Below are 22,152 nucleotides of genomic sequence, written 5' to 3'. Positions count from 1 at the left end.
ATAACGAAGAAGTTATGGATCAATAATTAACAATAACTGACTAACTGATCCATCTCAATTTAGTTAGCTTTTCATTCCTTTGATCAGTGCATCTGCTACTAAACTCCATATGTATGAGGCACACATTGTATTAAATTGGCCCTGGAAATCATTAATTTACCCAAATGACTACCGATGATACTTTGATGGATATATCATTTTACACCAAAGATAATCTAATCAGATGGGCTCCTTGATGAAAAACCATAGATTCTGAGATGAATTCACATGTGTGTCAATTTGAGTTCATCACTGACTTATAAAATCTATTTGGTGTGATCTAGAGAGACGTATTAAAGTTCTGAGAAACACATTTCCGTCACTGTAGATCGACATTTCTGGCTGTGAAAAAAGTCTGTGAAAAAAACATGGAAAACAGCTGAGATGGAGGTAATCTGTGTAAGTACAGAGTAAATAGAAGTTAATAGAAGTACACTTGGATGTTCCATGTCATACTGCCATTTCATATTGGTTATTGTTGTTGTGAACAGCCAAAGCAAGAAATCTGAGCACTAAATCTGAATTGGGCACTTAGCCTGCAGCGTGAAGTCCACATATGCTATTGCAGGAATAACTCAATTGCTGATAGGGTCACATGCTGATCAAGTGTAGACGTGACACACCTTCCTCTGCTGAGGGAACCTGAATTGAAGGGGCGTTTTCGGGGGAGCGGGCGGCCCTATCCCCGAATGAAAATAAACCTGAAAGCATTTTCTAAAGACTGGGTCAGGAACTCTTTCAAGGCATTCATCCCTCGTCTCGAAAAGGGGCTTTGGGCTCAAAAGGAACATAACCTATCTTGTTCAATTGTAAAATTGGACAGAGAGCGGCTGAATGTGAGACGCTGAAGCGGTGAGCTGTGTGTGCGACGTCTCACTGTGTGTGCGCGGGGGCGTACGGAGGGTTATCTGAGGTGCGATGCAGCTGGTCTTTCCCTTCAAGCGACGAGAAGCATGCACCACTCTAACACTCACGCTAACTAACTCCAACACTCTCACATCTGCGAAGGAAGCACTAAAGGAAAGTCTCTCTCTCCCTGCCTTGATCATCCCCTCTCGCCCTCGCTCCCGCTCCCTCTCGCCCTGCCCTCTTTCTTTGGTCAGCACAGTTCTTTTAATTACTGGTTAATATTACATGAACTCTGCCTCGAGATGAAGCCCCCCCCCCCCCCTCCCCCCCAAGCCCTCCTCCCACACACACACACACACACACACACACACACACACCACCTCCTCTGTCTCTCGGTACCGAATGTGTCTACTCTTTTCCCTCTCCTCTCTACTTTATACGTTCCCTGATATTGAATAACACACACACACACGCACACACAGAGCTTAGTTAGGCTCAGAATATATCTTTATATTGTGCACCTAGCCTGCCGAAGGAGACCTCTGAGCTGTACTACATTCGAACCCCCCTCCCTCCCTCCCTCCCCCCCTCCCTCCCTCCCTCCCTCCCTCGTCCCTCCCTCCCTCATCCCTCCCTCCCTCTGGGGGGGCTGGCTGTATAATGCATAAAGGCGTCTGGTCGCCTCCATTAAGAGGTTATGTTTACAATAGTGATATCTGAAAGCCCAACGTCCAAATTGCTTTTCATTCTTTATACCTTCACTGCATGCGGCCCTCTGGAGAAAGCATTCTTGTCCACCAGAAGTGGTAGAAAATAAATTAACTTTTCAAAGACTTTGAGCTTTAGTCAGAGGAAGGGTGCACTGCCGAATGCTGCAAGAGCACCGAAGTGCAACCCAGTAACGTGTTGATGGATGGTCCTTAACGGGATACGTTGTGAGCTCGCCGGTTATCATCGGAAAAAGGACTAAGCTATTATAAAGTCCAGCTCTGATCCCACACACACCCGCACACGCACGCACACACACACACACAGACACACAGACACACAGACACAGAAGAAAGTGTCAACTCACACTAAAATTAGCATCAGGTGCAGGAGCAGGAAGCTGTCTTGACGATGTCAGACACCAACTCAGTATGACTGAGCACCTGACACTATCTATGATTGATCAACCGGATATTACATTTCCATAATTCCACGTTGACCCCCTGCAACCCCCCCCCCCCCCCCCCCCCTCCCAACACTCTCCACATCACCAGTCTGTTACAGCAACCCCTCACTCCCAGTCGCCCCAACTCTGGCCTATTGGAACTCTTTGTAAAGTGCACATTTTGCCGCCAATCACTACAACGTCGGCCCCCTCCCGCCCTCCGCGTGCCCCCGTCTCTCCGGGTCTCTCCTTTATTCTTGGCTTGCACCCTAATTCTTTCACCCTTATTTCATCATTGGCTCTCTCGCTGCTCGCTCCTCGTCTTTCTTCTCCTTCGACGGTTCTCTATCTAATTGCACTTTGATTACGAGGGTTTGAAGCGGGCGGCTCATTTCATCAGCGATGAAGATGATTAGAAAGTACACCCTGATTCTTCATGTGGTTCCTTAAAAATCAACAGAATTGATTTTGCTATGAAATAGACGCAATTTGCCGTTTGCGGACGACATACATTTATGAATCCAAGCTGACAACGATCATTCAATGTCTGTTAACGTTTGAATGGAAGTCATTTGAGGGGTGATCTATGTTACTCTCGTAAAAGAGTGGACTCAGGCGAAAGTTGTTTTGGCTAAAAGTTGAAAACATTTATGAGGGTGTGTGTGTGTGTCTGTGTGTGTGTGACACACTCTGTTCAGACATTTCATCGAATGAAGATTGCAAGTCTAACATAGCCTGACCATATCCCTGGTCAGAATACATATAATTGTGTACTGTGGTCTATATTGCGTGTGTGTGTGTGTGTGTGTGTGTGTGTGTGTGTGTGTGTGTGTGTGTGTTTGTGTGTGTGTGTTGTTTCAAGTATGGTTGCGTGATTTATTTTGAAAGAATACACTGCTTTAGAAAAACTGAACGGACACAAGTTGGTCAGGATTCTTGGACTCCAAACTTTTTGAACTGCACCTGAACCAAAAACAATGAGAAGAATGAAGACGGACAGAAGCAGACGTTACACTGCACAAACTGAGTTGAGGGATTCCAATGAGGGGATGAATGACAAGGAAGCGACCGCTTCGACTAAAATTGCAGCGAGAGAAAAGAAGAACGAGACCTGTAGGCAGAGAAAGGTGGAACAAAGTGAAATAAGCAGACCGAACAAAATTTGAAAGCTCAATTTCATTAAAGCAGAGTCCCTGTGCGCCCAGGGATAGCTCAGGAGTAACAGCATCGACGGGCCGAGGAGGGGATGCATCTAATATGGATCATTACCACGGTAGCCTGCTGCTTCTGAGCCGCCTCCAGCAACACGCTCATCCCTCTGTCTGCATGTCTGTGTGCCAGGATGTCCGTCTGAGTACAGAGATCCTCTGCGTACGCCTGCACAACGTTGACTTCCTTCTCCTCTTCCTCTTCAGATGTTTCGTCTGCTGCTACCGCCACCTATGGGACGAGTCGATTTCTCCGATGGCAGAGGAGTGCACAAGTTGTATTGGGGCCGAGGTCACGCTCCCATTCTGTGTTTTAATTCCTTTTTTTGTGCCCATGCATTCTCTATGGGATACTATGTTGTTTTTTTAGATTGATTTAAACACTGGGGTTAACTGGGAGTTGTGTCTTTTGAGACAATTGGGAAAACGTTAAATTGCTAAAAGCTACTTAGCAGTGAGTCCCTTGGCTAATTGTAATGTTGAAGGCAGCAGTTGGTTCAAGCGAAATCAGTGTTTAGAGACATTTAGGCCCCTAATCAGTGCTCTCAGACTCATGGTTCCTTGTATGTCGAGATTAAACCTGTTGACTCCCCAGCCAGATGTTCTTACCAACTGGTTTTGTTTAGCTCCGTCCCCTGAATGTGTTGGCATTATGCCTTCCTCTGTGTCCACCAAGGGGTTGTTCTTTGGTTTGTTTGTCTGGTAACTTTAACAGTCTGCCTCTTCACAATGTGTTCGTGCTCCTACCTATTTCATGATTCATTTTGTGCTTTTTCCTGTGTCTTGAATCCATAAACTGAGTGCCAATTGTTTACTGTTTTTCAAACAAAGTGTGCATTATGCCCTTTACGCTTACGTTAGGTTATTTTAATCAAAGTTTATCTTTTTTACAGTCAACAGTAAACCGAATCTTCCCATCCCCTCTATTTTATAATAATGTTACCGTCTACAGCGCAATTCCTACTGGGCATTATCTTTTCAAAGACTTGGCGAGGTGCGTACATTGAATAAATTGAATACAGTGTTCGATTAAAACAGTTGAAGTATACGGTTAAAAAATAGATCAAAATCTACAAGATAGATTGTGAATTAATGCATCCAACTGCACACAGTGCGCACGGCCTCCGACACCATCCCTGCAGGGTAAAGTTCATCGTAACAGACCCATCGGTATTCATTCATTCATCATTTGAGAGCTCCTCAAGCTCCTCGTCGATACGGCAGCGTGGGCCAAGACTGAGAGGCCTATTGCATCCAGCAATACTTTCTCCTCCGGCCCAGAGCTCAACCATGATCATTACAATAAGAAAAACCCTGCAGAGTTCAACAAATAATTGATCTGGTGCGGCTGAGAAAACAAACATTCTGATCAGTAAAAGAAAAAGTGTTGGTGCAGAAGCACCGGCACTACAGTCCCCTAGTGCTGCTAAAGTACCACCGCTACCACTTCTCAACGGCAGTATAATACAGCTGGAGCTCTTCTGGCCTCTGGCCTCCACTGTGGCCTCCATCCCCTCCCCGGAGACCACTCTCTTCCGGATTACTGGGAATGGGATAGAGTGAGTCACCTGGAATGTCCTATTACTTATGCACCCTTAGGGGGTAAACAGACGCACGCGCACGCACGCACGCAGGCACGCACGCACGCACGCACGGAGACCGGTGGGTTGAGTGTGTGTGCGTGAGTGTGCGTCTGTGTGTGTTCCCCTTGTGGATACGCCTCAGTTAGGTTGTACAACAATCGGACAGTGCTCTAGTAGGAAGAGCGGTTGGTAATGGCCGTGTTTGGGGAGTCGAGCTCTGCTTGGCCTTAATCTCATCCATCTGTACCTGATGAATGCACACAGTCTTCCACCACCACTACTGTTATCCTGTTTCCTGGGGTCTTAATGGAACATTAACTAATAGACGACTCCACTGGAAGCGGTGTTCTCTCTCATGTTTACAGTCAGTCAGGACTTCGGTTCCCAATCTCAGAACACAATCGTTTTAAGGACAAAAACAGTGGATGCGGAGCGTGTCCGTTAAACATCGATGTCTTGTGCTTTTCCTTTAATTAACTGCCAGTGAATAAACATCCAGTTGGTTTAACTAAAACGGATTTGACTCCTCGCACCCATCTGGTATGCATGGGAGGAGAATGCATTAGCGAGGCAGGAATTTTTTTTTTAAATCGTAAATATGCCTGCGGCAACTTTATTTTGGTTCCTCACCGGCAGATGCATTTTGGGTAATATCGTAGGTTATATCACAGACATGTTTTGGAGCAGCTCTTGTCTGCCCCTCTCTCATTCCATCCCATAATAGTCTCAGTAAGTCGAAAACAACCCAACCTGAGGGGTGAACAGTACATCTGGGAAGATGCAAGAATATTTACTACACTTCTGGAGATATGTTTTTATAGAAGCTGTTTTCACGCTCTCTGATAGCCAAACATAATGATAGATCGCATTAGTATTGACCTCACATTCCACTTAATCCCAGACGCCTTTATTGGCTGTTGTAAGGCTGTTGTAAGGATCAGGTCATTTGGCCAATTTGTCTCGGATTGACTCGAAAAAATGACTTTTTGTCCCACTAGTCACCGTTGTTATGGATTCGGAAAAATCACCCCTCGGTTGTGGACTTAAAGGTTAATACCACGCAACTTAAGGATTCAACTAATTACTTTTGAGGCTGCGGACAACCACATCGATATTAGTGAACACGTCTGATTCTGGGCTCAGAGCTCGGGGCCACAGACTCAAGACTATAAAGGGCCAGAGAGACAGCTGCTCTTCTGCTGCTCATCAGCGGCTCCCTTAGTTATGAAAAGCTCAATGCAATAGAACAGAATATAACAGAGCTTTATTGCCACCATAAGAATTAAAGGTACAGCACACTATAACATATAAGTCTCATGAATCGTAAGTACTCCTATACACCAATGCACCACGCCTGTTTCATTTCAAACCCTTACCCTGATAAAGGTAGTTGCTGTAATGCACTGTATGGATTGAAACGCACAAAAAATGTGCAGTATATTAATGAGAAGTGGTGTATAATAGAAAGTAGAAGGGGACCAGCCCCCACAGTTAGTCGCAAGGCACTTAAAGTCGTAGTTAGTAAGATTTAGCTACTCCCAGACCTTCAGAATATAGAAAGCTGGGTAAAGGTGTTCTGTGCACGCTGACAAGCTGCGCAACTGTGTGACACAAGCTAGCTTAGCTCTGCTGTTTGGGTGCCGAGGGGGGGGGGGGGGGGGGGGTAAGGGTGAGTGGGAGGGGTTTAGGGTGAGAGGGGGGGGGTAAGGGTGAGTGGGAGGGGTTGAGGGTGAGGCGGGGGGGGGGGGGGGGGGGGGGGGTTAAGGGTGAGTGGGAAGGGTCGCGATAGTACGATTATTGTTCTCAAAGAGAGAGGTACGAGCTGGCCAGAATCTTTTATTTCTCGAACATACCAGTTATAGGATGTGATTTTATTGATAACTTTATTGCCAACACTATCGATCTGCAATGACTACAGATATGTCCAGGTAATTATAAGCTATGAGCTAGTTATGTTATGTTATGGAATTGAAATTTCAATATGACACACTGTACGATCAATTGCCTCCATTTTCAACCTTTTGTCCTTAATGTAGAAATCTATAACTTCATCAATCCCCCCCTTTATCCATACCATGTTGTGCCCCCGCCTGGATTCTACCTCACGCGAGTTTAAGTCGATATTCAGTGCGAGGTGAGACGTTGATAAATGGCCGTGATCAATGCACAGATATTGCATGGAACCACTGAGGTTGAGGGCAGCGGGGTCAACGGAAAACACATCTCTCTCTCCGGGAGCTGGAGGACTAATGGTGTTCATAGCGTTTAGCTTGAAACGGGCCGGGCAGAATGGAAAGAGAACTGAACAAGCACTGAGCTAGAACTATACACAGCAACAAACTGTGGTGGTGGGACGATTATAACAGTTATCTAATGTCTCTCACCCTCTCTCCTTCTCAATTAAAATAGTTTCTCTGGTGTGAACACGGGAGCTAATGTGTTAAGTGGGAGGGAAGGCAGCTTACCTTGAACTAAACAACATGTAAAAAACTAAACACACACACACACACACACACACACACACACACACACACACACACACACACACACACACACACACACACACACACACACACACACACACACACACACAGACACTACGCATGCACTCATGCAGGCACGCACGCACGCACAAAAACACACACACACACACACACACACACACATACACACACACACAAGGCAGGCCTTGGACGAGTCCAACAAGCTCCATTTTAAAGTTGAACTAACTAACAAGCATCACACTGGAGAGCCTTTCAGAAGGAAGAAATGAACCTGCACTTCAGGTCACAAAGAAAGGTAGAAAACATACACTATCGTTCAAAGTTTGGGGTCACCCTAATTGTATGTTTTCAATTAAAACTCACACTTTTTTTCAAAAGTTTTCAGCTGTGCCAACATAATTGCAAAAGGGAAATCAATTAGTCTTAGAACACGACTGCCAATTCAAGCTAGAATAGTAATTTACCACATTACTGTAACAATGTCTAGACTGTATTTCTGATTAATTTTAAATTTATCTTAAAGGGGACGTAATATGAAAACAACAATTTTTCATACACTGTACCTGATTTTTTGAGTGAGATATGCATTTCTGAGAGTACCTCGCCTACAGTTACCAAACGAGGGAGTCCGTTTCAGCGCCCCCTCCTACGTAGGAAGGGGGCACATTTGAATATTACCTCCCACTTCCCCACCCCCCTGCAATCAGAGCAAAGATCTTGTGGACCAGCGGACGAGCAGCTCCAGCGGGGGGAGCTCGGCAGCTCAGCTCCGGGAGTGCAATTCCTTCCCCCGCCGGAGCTGCCGGACTGCCGCCGAAGCTTCGGCGGCAGTCCGGAGGAGGAGACACGGAGGAGAAAGGGATTGCACTCCCGGGGGCTGAGCTGCCGGACTGCCGCCAAGCTCCTCCTGACGGTCTATTATGCTGAAGCTTCATACTTAACTTCATATTATGCCGAAGCTTCGGCGGCAGTTCAGCTCCCGGAGTACAAACCCTTTCTCCTCCATGTTGCGGTTAAATTTGGACTTCAGAGAGTCAAGGCCAAAGGTCCTTCCCCCAAAATCTTCTCATCCATGGCCGAGATAACCCCCACTACGAGTCTTTACTTGTTGTGGAACTACCAGAGACGTCAGCAAAGTCTTCATGATTCATGATATCATCCGAGGCGCAGATAGCTTTTGGCCATGATATTAGATATAATATTATATAAATACCTATATATTATGTATATATATTAATATTATTATTATATTATATTATATTATATTATATAGATATAGAGCTCGAGGAGTCTGCACACGGCAACAATCACTTCTCCTCCATGCTGTGGTTCACTCTGACAGCTCATTGGTCAATGGGCAGCAGCTCATTTGCATTAAAGCTACAGACACCAGAAACAGCACATTCTGAAGGGACTGCAACAGAGGGGAATAGCGGTAGGGGAGCTTTTTTTTCCTAAAAGCTATTTCCAGCAAACAGCTTCAAAAACATGCTTTCAAATATTACTCATATATTATGTTTGAGTAACTCATATATTATGTTTACTTGTTGGGAAAACACCATAATATGTCATAATTATCCATTTCAATTCATAATTGAAAAAACTGTGTTTTTCTTAAAAATAATAATAATAAGGATATGACCCCAAACATTTGACCCATACACAGCTAAATGACACCGGTGTGGTACAAAGTCTAAAGTTAAAGTGGGACAAGGATGTATTACTTTGTCTAGAGAAGTCTGGAGCAGGTCTGTCTTCATGGCTCTCCTACCCTTTGAGCACTTTGACTATTTACCTTCACACTCAGAACATCTGACTTGATGCATTCCATCACAAAAAAACACTTTCAAGTACTATTCTCCCTTACGAAAGTCGGCAACCCTCTGCAAAAGCTAATAAAGAAGACTAAACCCGGCCAGGCAGCCATTTGTTTTCCTAATTATACGCTTTAGCACCTAGAAATCCTTTCAGACTGAGCCTTTTCATGTAAAAAATGGGCAACATTTCTTTTTATGAATGTGATTTTTCATACACCGTAGCCTTTTTATCACCCAATATGGGAATACTCAAATTGTTATATTATTCATGGTGGGGAAACAGGGTGGCTGATTACATTGCAGGGCCCAATATAAAGTAGATTTCCTGCCTTGCCTCCTGGCGTCTCCTGGGTTGATATGATACGAACTTCATAGGCCTTTAAAAATATATATTAAATAAATATTTAAAATTTAAAACATTTATGTTGAAATTGGTGATGAGGAGAACGCATTGGCATACATTCATTGGACAACTAAGGTGGAAGGTGTTATTTGAATGCTGCAAAATAACTCAATAATAATAGCAGTAGTAAAAGGAACTCTTGTGATTCATGGCTCTGGCAAAAGTCAATTTGCAAGGCAGCTAATGGGGGAGGCTAACACTGCTAAGAGCGCAAGCTAATGAATGAACTGCTCTCAGGCCGTCCATAGAGAGACTTCTCTTAATGATAACAAGCAGCTAGATCTTGAGCCTTTGTGTGTGTGAGTGTGTGTGTGTGTGTGTGTGTGTGTGTGTGTGTGTGTGTGTGGTGTGTGTGTGTGTGTGTGTGTCTAAGGCTGTGTTTGTGTGTGTGTGTGTGTGTGTGTGTGTGTGTCTAAGGCTGTATGTGTCTAAGGCTGTGTGTTTGTGTGTGTGTGTGTGTGTCTAAGGCTGTGTGTGTGTGTCGCCGTACATCAGCATTCTATGACACAGGCCCCCCCATTTTCAAAATGGCCTGTCAGTTAAATACCATTAGAACAATAGTCAATCAGAAGCAGAGAGAAGCTTTCAGGGTAATGGGCCCGCACGTGCACACACGCAATGCTAAGGCTCTGCCATTTTCATCCGTTAAACCCTGATGGCGCACGCCGGTGTGTGTGTGTGTGTGCGAGTGCGTGCACAAATGTGTGCTTGCAGAATCACCTGAGGGAGCAGGGAGGGGGGGCTGTAGGAAGGGCCTAGAGAGAGAGAGAGAGAGAGAGAGAGAGAGAGAGAGAGAGAGAGAGAGAGAGAGAGAGAGAGAGGTGGCCTCATGAATACATAAAATAATTGAAAGACTGAGGATAGGCATGGAGATATGACGAGCAAGCAGGCGAGAGCGAATAGCAGAAGAATGGAGAGAGAGAGAGAGAGAGAGAGAGAGAGAGAGAGAGAGAGAGAGAGAGAGAGAGAGAGAGAGAGAGAGAGAGAGAGAGAGAGAGAGAGAGAGAGATAAGAAGGGGCCCATGCAGTGGAGGAGAATCCATATAAATACAGCCCTGGGACAGATCCAGGGAGCAGCCCCGAGCAGGGCCATTGGTCAGGTGTTGGCTGATGACTGACTAACCCCAGCCTGCAGGAACCAAGCTACTGACCTACAAGACGAGCCGCCCAGTCTGGTCCTGGGAACCTGGCTCGTGAGACCGTCCTGTTCTCCTGAGGTCACAATTCTGGCCTTGATTTTGTGTTGAAAGCCTTGTCCAGGGGGGGTTCTGGTTCAGCACAGAAAAGGATCTCAATAATAATCACCACGTGGTTACACACCTCGCCGGGGAAACATTTGGTCTGTGCACAGAAGATAAAGCGTTCAAAATGTCTGCATACAAATATGCTAAAGGATCTATGTATTCAGACTGCAAAAGGATCTATGCATTCAGACCCGCCTTCCCTTTAGAAGCCTTCCCTTCCGTCCTTCGTTCCCCATGGCCCCAGCCGTGCTGCCCCTTATAGTCCCATAAGGTGGGCGGCCACCGTAAGTCATTTCAGAGGCCATTCAGGGCAAGGATTAACGTTATGCTTTAGGGAACGGGAGCTCCTGCCCAGAGATACGGGGGAGCCGTCCGGATTAAACACTGGATTAAGTTGTAGTTCAGGTCTTCCCAGGTCGCCGTGTGTCTGTGTGAGTTTCTTGAAGGGCCTGCTAGGACTTAGGTTGTCTGTTCCCTGTAAAGAATATTCAGATATCCTTGACAAAACCCTGCCCGTCTTCTTTTGCTTTCATTTCATCCCCACTCATACACAAACGCACGCACACACACACGTGCACACATACACACACGTGCACACACACTCCTTCCTCCTGCACTTGGTTCAGTTGGAAAAGTTATTTCTTTGGAAATACATTTTGCTATTCAAACATTCATCTCACCTATCAGCAGTGAACACAGAATGGGAGCATAAACGTGAGAGGGTTCTTATCAAACACACACACACACACACACACACACACACACACACACACACACACACACACACACACACACACACACACACACACACACACACACACACACACACACACACAACACCACGTTTTTACTTTCAATACAAGACAAGTAGGTTCTCTTTCTTTCTGTTCAAGAATTGGAGGTCAAAGGTTGATCGAGGCAGCAAGTTAAAACTTAAATCAATAACATCCGTGAACAACAAGTTCTCATTCTTATCAACAGTGGGAGGAAAAACTGTTGATATTCTTGGTTATTCCAGAATACATCTTTCAAGCAATTTTTTAGGGATGATGCTAAGAGAGTCCAACCACACGTCAAAACCCAAAGCGCAAATGCAGTTACCATGGCAGCGAGCTGAATCTTTACAGTACATAACTCCATTACTACCAGGAGGGATCCCAGTCAAGCTTCACAACTGTTATTACCAGGACAAAAACACACACACACACGTGTGAGCATGCACGCACACACGCACACACACACACACACACACACACACACACACACACACACACACACACACACATCGATGCACACGCAAACAGACACACACACACACCAGCCTTATCTTATCTATCGACTGTTCCTGTTTTGGGGATTGCGTATTTGACTCAGGAGTCCTCTGTCGACACGGTGGAAGTGATCGTCTCCTTTGATGGTGCATTTTGTAACAGCAGAACATTTATTGAGCATAATGATCCGTGTCTGTCTGCCCGCTCTCAGCAGAGAGTCAGTAAACTAATTCTAGAGACACTTATGTGCACTGATCGCCTCAACCGGTTGATTCCTCCATTTTCCATGCTTAACGGTGGCAAATGGGCCATCAAAAGCAATGAAAGCAACATTGAGATAATCATAATGCATGACCATTTTTTAACCCTTTTTACTATATGTTACTACAAAGTGCATAGATTTAAAAAGAACAAGATAACTTTTGTGTAATCTTGAATAAATGTGCAGTGAATGCACATCTGCGTGTGTGTTTGTGTGTTTTCCTCCGTGCACGTGCGTGCACGTGTGCTTATAAGGCCATGCAACCATACAAAGTGGCTGATGAGCAGGTTTTAGTGAGATGGGGTAACATGTGGCTGAGGCCCCTGCTGTGGAGGGAGACGCATCAGTAAGCAGCTTCGCCACAGACTCGTATCTCTCTGGGTCCCTCTGCCAGCTCATCATCCCCCCCTCACCTTCTCACAGGACAGCTTGAGCCCCCTTTGAGGTTCCTCCCAACCACTCCTGGCATGTCACCAAGTGCTTAGCCCTTTCCTGACATACGTTGTGTGTGTGGGGGTGTGTGTGTGTGTTGATGTGTGTGTGTGTGTGTGTGTGTGTGTGTGTGTGTGTGTGTGTGTGTGTGTGTGTATGCAGATTTAACGAATCGACCTGAGCTTCGTGACGGGCTCGTCAGTCGGAGTTGGAAGACATTTTCTGCTGTATTTTTCTTTCGCTAAAACTTTTCGTGTTTAGACACAGAATTTAAATATCATGATGTGTGCGACTTGATTGGAATTTATGCATGGTACACTGAAGCGAATTAGTTATTGTATTAAATATTGTTACGGCAATTTCAAGACAGGGCAATTTGGTGGAAAATATCTGGATCGGACGATTTAACATGCTTTAACCTGTTTCCAAAAAATGGGACGTAAAAATGTCAAAGCTTAAAACAAGTTACTGGAATCAATCATGATGCTACACAACTGTTGCAGTTGTGTAGACATGCTTTTTTGACTTTCCCTTTGCTTTAGACTGTTATATGCTGTATGTATACTGTGGCAACCCGGCACGGTGAGCGAACCACCTCCTCCCAAACAGGACACAACTTGGAGGGGAAAAAGCCAAAAAGGCATGTTTATTCCTTAACATAACACAAAGTCTCTGCAAACACAAAATAAGGAAAAACCTGGGAGGAATCAACGGTCCCCTCCTTCGTGGGTGGAATCCCGTGACCCACGAGGACCGGTCTCTCCGTGCAGGAGCTCCAGGGCTGGGAGAGCCCCGAATGAGTGGAGAAGCATGCTATTTAAGCCCTGCTTCTCCACCTGTTCCTCAGGTGTGCATGTCCTTAATTGGCCCGGGCCGGTTTGCCACAATACATACTTTACGTCTGCTTAACTAGAAAAATCTATGGCTGAGTCAGGAGGATTATTTGAGCCCACTAAAAACGCCCCTCAATAAGTGCGTGAAACAGCTTGTTTGTGCTCAAACTTTACATTCGTAATAGTTGACATCAGTGCAGTGGGAAGTGCAGAAGTCGCGCCGAAACACTCGCAAGACGTTTGACCAATCGCAACAGAGTAGGCGTGCTGTCCGATCACAGTAGATTGGGCAAAAAAACAAAACGTTTTCGAAAGACGCTGAAATTGGTAATGCAGAAAGGCAGAGTGGGAGAATAATATGGGGTATTTTTAACATACAGGCATGTAACCCTATTCTAGTAATATCTCCAAATGCAATTATTAACCCTTAACAAGCATGATATGGGAACTTTATGCAATAAATGTGCACACACCAGTCATCACCACACACACTCAGGGATATTACCTTCGTGGCCAGCATGGATCCCCATCGTCATGTCTCATTGTCTGTAAACCTGATAATCGGTTTACAACAACACCACCATGCATCCTTGTCTGTAGGAGACCAGCAAAAGTCTCCCAGGTGGGGTTTAGCAATTGTTTATATTAGATTAAATGGTTACTATTCGATTTCAGCCAATTGTATAAGATCGCCTTGCACCTAGAGATAGCACCCTTCCTCTGACTTATTGGTAGGTGTTGTTAAGTTAGGGAACATTTGCATTGCCACAGTTTCTTTTGCCAAATTCTGAAACTGAGGCTCTGCCAACAGCTTCCTTGATGCGTAGCTTCCTTTAGCTGTCTTGCATCCATGAGGCAAGTGTTTCCCAATAAGAATCACTTACACCCTTTGCCTCAATGAAGATGCTTGGTAAATTGTTGCCTGTATCTTCGTCATGCTCTATTGAATCAAATACATTGCTTTCAAGAAGTGTCCTAAAATAAAATATTCATCCGCAATGTACCGATTCAACAAGATGAAACGAGGGGTGATGTGTGTTACAAATTCTGAACTCGATTTCCATTTCATGTAAAAATAAAGGCTTTGATCGATACGTCTCCTGCGTAGCCTCTCGCATATCTCTCTGACATACTGGACTCTGGTCTGATTTGTGACCACATTTCTGAGCCTAAAATAAATATTCACAATATCACTTATCTCCTGGAGTTATGAAAATGAAAGCTCCCTCATGGCTGCAGGGAAATTGGCTGGATGAATTTGAAACGCATTCATGTGCTACTGGGGTTTCTAGAATAGTGTACACTACCGTTCAAAAGTTTGGGGTCCTCCGGACCCAAACCCACACATTTATTTAATAGTTTTCAAATCATCAATTCGCCTTTTAACAAAACAAGAGAGATAAACAATGTACCAGTAGAAAAGAGGAGAGATAGTTGCGGCAAATGTGCCTCTGTCGATTCCACTTAAAGCGCACTGACGATGGAACATTTAAATGTGAGGGCGGCTTCCAGATACGAGAGCCATAATGGTGGACGTAGCACCAAGGTCTCTCTCTCTCTCTCTCTCTCTCTCTCTCTCTCTCTCTCTCTCTCTCTCTTCTGTGTGGTTGGCCAACACACTCACCAGAGCCAAGAGACACTCACAAATTAAATGAATGTCGTAAGAACTGACAAAAGTTTGCCAAGAGTCCCAACAGATGTTCCGGGTGGAAGTGTTTGGCGGATGGCAGGTCCCTGGGTTGACTGGTTGGACCCGTGGTCAGGGAGGGGGTTGGAGCTCTCTTAGTCAGACAAGCAGCATGATGCTGTGGTCAGAAGGACCTGGAACCCTGGGGGAAATAGTCATTATAATGGAAGCTTTTGGCTTCAATTTGCCTAAAGTCAAACATCCATGATATGCTTCCATGGAGCCCACTGCCAGTGTTGCCATGGATTCCGATACGAGGGGCCGAGCATTGGACACGCCACGCCCGACATCCACACTCAGCTTAAGCCAGCGCCAAGCTCGGAGGAGCATGTCTTTGCCTCGCCAAAATTAACAATATTCTCTGCTTTGACCTTGGCATCTCTCTGCGATGCTTGGCTCTACACAATCACATTCCGGTCTAATATTGTGGGCGCGGAAATCAATCAATAAACTGTCCGTCCAGACAGCAATAGAAAAAAAAGCAAACAAGGACAATAAACAACTGCTTTGTGTATCAAATATCCCCAAAATGCCGGTTCTCTGAACCTGGTGATCAGCAGCCAACAGTGCTGATTCAGTCCAGTCTAGCGCCCAAACAGCCTTCTGCAGTCTGCCTTCTGTTTACTCGGCAGCCATCTTTCATTTAAAACAGAACTCGGAAGGCTCAATCGTTTTTCTAGCTGTTAGTTTGTACTCTTTAAACCTTACCTTGAATTTACCTAGGTTATCTCTCCCTTTTACTCTTATAATAACTTTTATTCTTGCAATACTGAAATGACAACGATGGTAAAGTTTTACATTCTAATTCAAGCTGGCAATCCGGGCTTCTGGTCGATGGGGGGAAAGTGTGTTCGGTCTCGGATGTTGTACAACACAAATCCTGTCTCCGCCGACACAGCCTCCTACCAAAGAGTGTCAGAGGTGACGGCATCAAAAAGAAGGTTTTACTCAGACAACAAACAACACCGCCTCAGAGCAAAAGTCGTGACTACAGGGAAGCAGACAAAATGGGCCCAGACAACACAGCACACAGAAAACATGGTGTCAGATAACATGCTTAGACAACACGCTTGGGCAACATGCTAAGACAACACGCTATCAGACAACACGCTGAGACAACTCGGTGTCAGACAACACGCTTTCAGAAAACATGCTATCAGTCAACACGCTAAGACAACACTGTGTCAGACAACATGCTAAGACAACACGCTATCAGACAACACGCTAAGACAACTCGTTGTCAGACAACACGCTTTCAGAAAACAAGCTATCAGGCAACACGCTAAGTCAACACGGGGTCAGACAACATGTTATCAGACCACTCAGAAAACACGCTATAAGACAACACGCGAAGACAACACGTTATCAGGCAACACGGTGTCAGACAACATGCTATCAGACAACACACTAAGAGAACAAGCTAAGACAACACGCCAAGGGCGTAGGTTTGGTCTGAGCTTTGGCGGGGACACGACCCAGAAACCAACCCCCCCCCCCACACACACACACACACATGGTAAATGAAACAACGTATGATGCACGCCTGACTTTAACTTTGTTTGATGCATTATCTGCTGATACATATGCAGTAAAACATTTAGAATAGCACCATTTCAATTGTACACATCTGCTTGGTAAGCAAAGACAAAGATTCCGTCCACCTATTAAATTATAAAACAGATCTGCCTCAAAAGACGTTTTTGCACTGCCAAATATGCCCGTCTTATGCGCGCCTTTTCCCCGGCACGTGCGTTTACACTGCCCGAGGTAAATTGCCATTTGAGCTAGCATCCCAATTTACCCTACAGGACCCTGCACACATTAGCGGTTTCATTTTGATGTAAATGCCATTAGACGCTCACTGGTGGGGAGCGGCACCCCATAATAACGCAGCCACTATCTTCGCAAAGAATCCTGATTTGTCCGCATCAATCTGAAGGCTGTGAGCATGCGCAGTGGCGCATGACCACAGTACGGAAAAGTGTGGATGTGTTGGGTTGTGGGCACTATTGGAGGAGGCTACGCAGCCAGGGCAGTTCATATGCGCTGAGGTTGGAAAAAACAAAGACACAGCAAAGGGAGGGTGAGGATCTTGTGTGTGTGTGGTCGTGAACGTACTTTAGCACTTTAGTACCAGCATGATACATTGCCCCATCTCCTCCTCAAAATAGTCATAAAAGAGATGGCGTTCTCTGGGGTAAGCTGCACTTCTGATGTTAAAGTTCTCCCACACTTCTGGGCTAAATTGGACACTATATAAGGGCGAGGCCCCCTTGGGACCAACGTGGGCTAAGGCCTTGGTTCTCCTAAACCCCAACGGAGCCTGGAGACAGCCGGGTGACACTGTGGCCGACTTTAAGAGCCCACTCCAACCCCCCCAGCTCAGCTAGCATCATTAACAGCCTTCTGAGATGCTCTCCAACCTCACCAGTCCTCATTGTGAAGGAGGCTGAAGGCGCCAGGCCGCTTCAGACCGGGGTCCTCATCGCCCCTCCAAGCCTTCTGTTACATAGGGAAGACTCCCCCCCCCCCCCCTCTAGGGCAGACGCAACCATGCTCAAAGTGTGAGGCAGCTTCACAGTCGAGCCATGAAGTTTATAACTGTGCCAGTCTCCCGTGTTTTGTGTTGAATGAATGAATGTAGTATGTTTAATTAAAAAGTAAGTGCTGCATTTCACGTTTTTCATTGTTGCCCCGTCTGCTTGTCCTAATTTGCGTTTGTGAGTGGTCGAGTGTGTTTTTGTTAGGGTGTGCATGTTCCTGTAAACCTTACGTAATAGAAAATACACTTTCAACAGCTCGGATGATTCACCTGATTCACATGATTCAACACATTTGCATGAAGATACATTCATAGAACTGAAGGAGATGACCAGTATGAAAATGAAGCCAAGACAGCCCAGACTCAGATGGCTCTGGTCCAGATGGCCCTGACCAAGACGGCTCTGGTCCAGACAGCCCTAGTCCAGACGGCCCTAGAGCCACCGAGTCCATCGACCCCCCCGCTAGTGAAGGCAGCAGCCAAGCCTCCGGTCTCCAGAATGGAGGCTGGTTTTCGGGGACACCCTGGGGAAAAAGTATTTTTTCATATAATCTTTTTATTTTAGGTTTGGCAACCCTGGTAAGAGACTGCTTGTTTTTGTTGGAATGGTAACCCTGTTTTAGATTCCACTTTATGTATTTTTCATGGATCAGTGTGGGTAGTAGAATGCGTCACAAAAATGAGCACAAAAAAAACAATGGTAGGTTATAATTATTACATGATTGACAAAATATCTTCAGATTTCTATGGAAAAATACAAGAAAAGGTTATTTTAGTTTGGACATTCTAGCCCAGTGGTTCTCAAGCTTTTTCTGCCGCGTACTACCTCAGAAAATATTGTCTCGCCAAGAACCAGCATTATGAACAATGTTATAAAATATATCAAAATACAGAAGCGTAGTGTAGTACTTAGGAGAGGGGTTCATTCCATGGGGCGACTTGTGATACATGTCGCCCACCAGGGTAGAAGCATGATGTAGGACAGAAGCACCTTGTGTGCGCATGCATTCCCCTGAGGACTTTGGTACGTTTGAACCCATACCACGGGAATTAAAATGAAAGAAATTAGGTATAGACAAAAAAATCAAAGCAGGAAAAACATATTTTTCGTTTCATAGCGAATTTTGTGCAAATCTGCAATACCAAACTGTCCAAAAGGGAAACAAAGCCATAATTAAACCAGGAGCAGAAAGCTGAGATGAAAAGGTGTGTTTTGAGGGCTAGAGATGAAGTTTGTGTGTGTGTCTGTTCCTGTGTGTGTTCCTGTGTGAGTGTGTGTGTGTGTGTGTTCTGTGTGGGTATGTGTGTGTGTGTGTGTGTGTGTGTTCCTGTGTGTGTTTGTGCTTGTTCATGTTCAGCCATAGTTGTTCAGTCACTTCATGTCCAGCCGTAGTTGTTCAGTCCCTTCCATGTCCAGCCGTACTTGTTCAGTCCCTTCCATGTCCAGCCGTAGTTGTTCAGTCACTTCATGTCCAGCCGTAGTTGTTCAGTCCCTTCATGTCCAGCCGTAGTTGTTCAGTCCCTTCCATGTCCAGCCGTACTTGTTCAGTCCCTTCATGTCCAGCCGTAGTTGTTCAGTCCCTTCCATGTCCAGCCGTACTTGTTCAGTCCCTTCATGTCCAGCTGTAGTTGTTCAGTCCCTTCCATGTCCAGCCGTAGTTGTTCAGTCACTTCGGCGTGGAGGTGATGGACGGGCTGGTGTACGTGGCGGGCGGCTTCACCGGCCACAGCAACACCTTCGCACCAAGTGCTACGACGACACGACGGAGGTTTGGAGTGAGGTGCGCGACGTGGCCGTGTACAGCGCAGCGCACTCAGCCTGACCTTTGATTAAACTTCACCGGTTCATGGACGATTTTTCCTTTTTTTCTTATTTGACATTAATAAATGAGGTTCCTACAATTATGTATATATACTTAATATGTATACCACTAATACTCGACTACGACTCTAATATGTATTCTTTTATTTTAACTTTGTTTTGAACTTTAACTTTATTAATACAAATATTTTGATTGCTGTATATATATTGAGCATTGATAATAGATTTTATTATTATTTACACGTACTGTTATGAAAATTCAATTGACCCTTGGGGATGAAAGAAGTATGGCGTAGCCTACCCATCTAATGATAATGATTATTTCCAAGGGCTAGAGATGCAAGGGGAGTGACGAGAAACCCACGGAAATGATATAAAGACCAGACAAGGTCTCCAGATGAAGGAGTGACAGACGGCCTATTTGCTGTAGTTTAGAGCTTCCGTTTAAATGCATCAGACGTCTTTCAGTCGGCATCATTTGATTAAGGGACTGGAAGACCCAAAGGCAATTTCGTAAACAAAGATTTCATCTTGGATCCACCCCTGCTTCCTACCTGCTTCCTTGGCATCAACCCTACTCTAAAGTGGGTTCATTCATTCATCCCTAAAATCGATATGAACCAGAATAGAAGACCGATTATTTAAAATACATGCAGATGTTATAATACACTACAAGCACATGCATATAAATAACAAAAACCAAACATAGGAAACAAAAGCAAAGGAAATAATTGTGATAAAGGATCCATATATTTCGTGAAGACAATATATATGGTTTACGAATGAGGTACATTTTCCTACGAGTTATACAGGTTAATCCAACAAAATCTGAAGCTGGATTTATGCATATGGTAGGACTTCAATTTAATCAGTTTTAAAGTGCACAAAGTTTTGAGTGCCAGTTGATTGTTGTGCTCGCCTTGGCTGCAACGTAGCAGGTCTCAAGACGGTTGCAATTAGCAACTAGCTAGTGTCTCAGCACTGAGGCCTATTCTAGCTCACTCTGTTGAGGAGAGCAGAGGAAGGAGAATTAAGAGATTCTTTCAGGCTGTCTGACATGCTTAGCTCTGAGCGTTACCTCAGGGCTTCAGCGAAGCGCTGTGTCGCGCCGCAGTCAGCAAGGCCTCCCCTCACGGCTGCTTCCCAGGGAGCGTCACCAAAGGCTTCTCAGCACGTTGAAATAATCATCATGAAAAATAAAGTTCCTCATTTATGAGTGAAAGTGGTGCGTGAACGCTGGGGCTTATGACGGAGAATTGAAAGTCAGCTCTTTTTTTGGTTTGGACGGAGCCATAAAACATGTCCGGTGTCGGTGGAAGAAGTTGACGCAAGAATGGAGAAAGACCTGGTGTCAGTTCGGTCATGAATGTGGTTCTGATAGTCACTCAGTACCCTCGGGGTAATTGCTTATGCATGAGTTTCACCTCATAAACTGTCTGGTCAAAGGGCGTAACATACTGTTCTGATTTCCAGGAGATATAGGAGTTGAATATGTGAATGTGGTGAGAAGATATTGCATTTATATTTCTTTGAATTTACTCAGAGCTTCCTAGATATTGCTCACAGACAGACAATGTCTGGTCCAATGTCTGGTCCATTTTGAGAGAAAAACATTCATCGTTTTGGTTGAATGATGAAGTCCCAAAACCACCTCATTAAATGTCCAGAATTTTTTTTCCATGTGTGCCTTCAGGATACGGGTGTTCTGATGGCTGGTGGCGGTCCTAGCATTGGGTCGGAGCTTCCTCAGGCCTTAACCGCCCTTTGCTAGCCTTCTCCACCAGGACTACTTATGATCCCCTTCAGCAGAGCTGCTCAGTCACGTTCCTCCAAGTTCGAACTTTGTTGGAACATGACCAAAATATTTTTTTACTAAGTCTCGCATCACATTGTACGTGAATGAAATGAAATATGAATGTGTCGAACACAATATTCCTCCAGATTTCCGTGTCTTTGGTTTTAATGCATAAAATTGTCTTTTTTTTGGTTTGTGACTGCAGGTTATTTTTTTTATATAGTATTGTTAGCCTATGATACACCCCCACGCAAAGAATAACTTAAACTTCCTGCACTTCCCCACAAATATTGTGTGGGAATCATGACACTAAAAGGAAATCAGAGGGTCCCTGAAAATGTTCACAAAGTGGAAGTTGAAAAAGTAAAAGGAGACGAGATCATTAACTCACTGCGGTCTTCCTCTCACCAAACCACACGGTCCTGCACGCGCTCAGAAGAGGCACGCTGCCAGGAGGCCAACATTTCCAAATGACAAAAGGACTTCTAAAGGACCGAACATAAAGGGAAGGAGAGGGGGAGTGGGTGGGTGTTATTTGTGCGTGTGTTTGTGTGTGTTTGTGTGTGTTTGTCTGTGTGTGTGTGTGTGTGTGTGTGTGTGTGTGTGTGTGTGTGTGTGTGTGTGTGTGTGTGTGTGTGTGTGTGTGTGTGTGTGTGTGTGTGTGTGTGTGTGCCGGGGGGGGTTAAAAAATCTTAAAAAGATCTTCAA

Source organism: Gadus morhua, chromosome 10, assembly GCF_902167405.1.
Source record: "Gadus morhua chromosome 10, gadMor3.0, whole genome shotgun sequence".
Lineage (NCBI taxonomy): Eukaryota > Metazoa > Chordata > Actinopteri > Gadiformes > Gadidae > Gadus > Gadus morhua.
This window is presented reverse-complemented; position numbering follows the sequence as displayed.